The sequence below is a fragment of the Bos indicus x Bos taurus genome, chromosome X (assembly GCF_003369695.1).
Source record: "Bos indicus x Bos taurus breed Angus x Brahman F1 hybrid chromosome X, Bos_hybrid_MaternalHap_v2.0, whole genome shotgun sequence".
Lineage (NCBI taxonomy): Eukaryota > Metazoa > Chordata > Mammalia > Artiodactyla > Bovidae > Bos > Bos indicus x Bos taurus.
This window is the reverse complement of record NC_040105.1, coordinates 45,688,687-45,692,651: the sequence shown is the minus strand read 5'-3', so window position 1 is coordinate 45,692,651 and position 3,965 is coordinate 45,688,687. Positions and strand designations below refer to the sequence as shown.

Genomic DNA, 3,965 nt, shown 5'->3' with positions numbered 1-3,965 from the left:
AAATCTTTTGGAGTCATGTCTGTATTTGAAATATGTGACTTTTCTTCAAACTTGTGGTCTTAAATTTCTGTTTTACAAAATCCAAAAGGAAAATGTAGAAGAATTCAATACAGTAGAGGTTATATTAAATAAGAGTAGCATACGAAGCTATAATTGAATGAATTAAAGAAAGCCAAAACATTAAAATTGTAAAACTTACTTGTTACTTGTTGGAACCATTGCTACACTAGGAGTTAGGTAATACATACAATTATTTTCAAGTAGATTACTTTACTTTGCTCTAACATGTTCTTTTCACCAGTGCACCGTTAAACTAGTAAAAACTATACATAAGTATTAGTATATTCCCTTACCAGGGCTTCCCTGGTAGCTCAGTCAGTAAAAAATTTGCCTGGAGTGCAGGAGACCTGGGTTTGATCCCTGGATTGGGAAGATCCCCTGGAAAAGGAAATGGCAACCCACTCCAGTATTCTTGCCTGGAAAATCCTATAGACTGAGGAGCCTGGTGGGCTACAGTCAATGGGGTCGCAAAAGTCAGACACAACTTAGCAACTAAACCACATCCCCTTACAAGAGTAGCACACACTACTGCTACCTGCGAAGTCATCACTCTTGAATGACTTAGTGAGTGAAAGTAAATAAAAAGCATAGAAGTAATATATTAAGGGGAAATATTGGGAATTACAAGACACATGCAGTCCAAATTTTTTAATCAACCAGCCAGTTTGCTAACAAGAGATGATTACCATTGAGGAAGGTTGTATGGAGTGGGAATGTGGTCACCAGTGACCTCTGTCTTATCTGTGGCTGTGATATAGCCATACTGTAATTCCAAGAATCAAAATATTTTTTGCCCTTTCAGCAATCATTTCCTTAAAAAATCTGAACCTCTAGGCTTTTGTCTCAGATGAGGATACTTTGCTTTTAATTTTGTTTCTTCCGCTTTCTCTGGACTAGTCACTTTATCTTCCATTTCTTTCTGCTCCTCCATGGAGGCTGTCTCAGGGACTTCCATGAACATACTTCTCACTATGTGGAGGAGACACCAGAAAGAGAAGCAGTTACCAGGTAATTGAGGCTGCCCAGCTCCCTTGTTGCCTCAGGTCTGCTGGACTCCTGCCCAACTCCCCAAGCATTTGACTGGGCCACCTCTACCCACCTCCATTTTCATTTCTAATTTTAATGATTTGAGTCCTTTCCCTTCTTTTCTTGAAGAGTCTGACTATCAATTTTGTTTAGTTTGATGAGTGGGTAGCCATTTCCTTCTCCAGGGGATCATCCTGACCCAAGGATCGAACCTAGGTTTCTTGCATTGCAGGTAGACTCTTTACTGTCTGAGCCACAAAGGAAGCCCAACCAGCTTTTAGTTGTATTGATCTTTGCCATTATTTTCTTCACTTCTATTTCATTTATTTCTGCTCTTATTTTCCTGTTTCCTTCTACTAACGTTGGGTTTTGTTTGATCTTTATTCTCTGATAGCTTTAGGTGTAAGATTGTTGTTGTTCTTCAGTCACAAAGTCATGTCTGACTCTGCAACCCCATGAACTACAGCATGACAGACTTCCCTGTCCTTCACAATCTCCCTGAGTTGCTCAAACGCATCTCCATTGAGTCAGTGATGCCATCCAATCATCTCTTATCTTCTGTTGCCCCCTTCTCCTCCTTCCCTCAATATTTCCCATCATTAAGGTATTTCAAGTGAATCAGCTCTTTGCAGTGGTCAGGACAAAGAAATGGAGGAAAACAATAAAATGAGAAAGACTAGAGATCTCTTCAAGAAAATTAAAGAGACCAAGGGAACATTTCGTGCAAAGATGGGCACAATAAAGGACAGAAATGGTATGGACCTAACAGAAGCAGAAGATATTAAGATGACTTGGTGAGAATACACAGAAGAACTATATGAAAAAGATCTTCATGACCTAGATAAACAGGATGGTGTGATCACTCATCTAGAACCAGACATCCTGGAATGCAAAGTCAAGTGGGTCTTAGGAAGCATCACTATGAACAAAGCTGATGAAGGTGATGAAATTCCAGTTGAACTATTTCAAATCCTAAAAGACGATGCTGTGAGAGTGCTGCATTCAATATGCTAGCAAATCTGGAAAACTCAGCAGTGGCCACAGGACTGGAAAAGGCCAGTTTTCGTTCGAATCCCAAAGAAAAGCAATGCCAAATAATGTTCAAACTACTGCATAATTACACTCATCTCACATGCTAGCAAAGTAATGCTCAAAATTCTCCAAGCCAGGCTTCAACAGTATGTGAACCATGAACTTCCAGATATTCAAGCTGGATTTAGAAAAGCCAGAGGAAGCAGAGATCAAATTGCCAATATCCATTGGATCATCAAAAAAGAAAGAGAGTTCCAGAAAAACATCTACTTCTGTTCTATTGACTATGCCAAAGCCTTTGACAGTGTGGATCACAACAAACTGTGAAAAATTCTTAAAGAGGTGGGAATACCAGACCACCTGACCTGCCTCCTGAGAAATCTGTATGCAGGTCAAGAAGCAACAGTTAGAACTAGACATGAAACAACACACTGCTTCCAAATCGGGAAAGGATTTCGTGAAGGCTGTATATTGTCACTGTACTTATTTAACTTATATTCAGAGTACATCATGAAAAATGTTGGATTGGATGAAGTACAAGCTGAAATCAAGATTTATGGGAGAAATATCAATACCTCAGATATGCAGATGACACCATCCTTATGGGAGAAAGCAAAGAAAAACTGAAGAGCCTCTTGATGAAAGTGAAAGAGGAGAGTTAAAAAGTTGGGTAAAGATTCAACATTCAAAAAACTAAGATCACGGCATGTGGTCCGACCACTTCATGGCAAATATATGGGGAAACAATGGAAATAGTGACAGATTTATTTTGGGGGGCTCCAAAATCACTGCAGATGGTGACTGCAGCCTTGAAATTAAAAGACGCTTGCTCCTTGGAAAGAAAAGCTATGACCAAACTAGACAGCATATTAAAAAGCAGAGACATTACTTTGCTAGCAAAGGTCCATCTAATCAAAGCTATGGTTTTTCCAGTAGTCAGTTATGGACGTGAGAGTTGGACTATAAAGAAAGCTGAGCACCGAAGAATTGATGCTTTTGGACGGTGGTGTTGGAGAAGACTTTTGAGAGTCCCCTGGACTGCAAGGAGATCCAACCACTCCATCCTACAGTAAATCAACCTTGAATATTCATTGGAAGGACTGATGCTGACACTGAAACTCGAATAGTTTGGCCACCTGATGTGAAGAACTGACTCATCTGAAAAGATGAATTTCCAGCTATCTAGGAAATGCACACCTCATGTTGGAGGGTCACTTCCTATGCCACAGACAAAAATGCAACTTGGAGGGGCACAAGTTATTGCTCCCATAGTAGTATTGATAATACCTTCATTTTTAGAGAGTGCAGATATTACTTTTTCCACCCAGGGGTGGGATCCATTGCAAGTTTTTCATATTCCATTAACATGATTCAGTTCAGTTCAGTCAGTCTGGTCCAACTCTTTGTGACCCCTTGGACTGCAGCATGCCATGCTTCCCTGTCCAGCACCAACTCCCAACTCAAGTTTGAGATTGTACAAACTCATGATGATCAAGTCGGTGATGCCATTCAACCATATCATCCTGTGTCATCGCCTTCTCCTCCTGCCTTCAATCTTTCCCAACATAAAGGTCTTTTCTAATGAGTCAGCTCTTCACATCAGGTAGTAAAAGTACTGCAGCTTCAGCTTTAGCATTAATCCTTTCAAAGAACATTCAGGACTGATTTCCTTTAGGATCAACTGGTTTGATCTCCTTGCAGTTCAGGGGACTCTCCAAAGTCTTCTCCAACACCACAGTTCAAAACCATCAATTCTTTGTCATTCAGCTTTCTTTATGGTCCAACTTTCACATCCATACATGACTACTGGAAAAAACATAGCTTTGACTATACTGACCTTTATCGGC

At 40.1% G+C, this 3,965-nt stretch overlaps 1 pseudogene; it reads right to left on the bottom strand.

Annotated features, from left to right (window-relative positions):
- Positions 1-464: 464 nt before the first annotated feature.
- LOC113887689 lies at positions 465-1,565 on the bottom strand (annotated as a pseudogene).
- Positions 1,566-3,965: the final 2,400 nt, after the last annotated feature.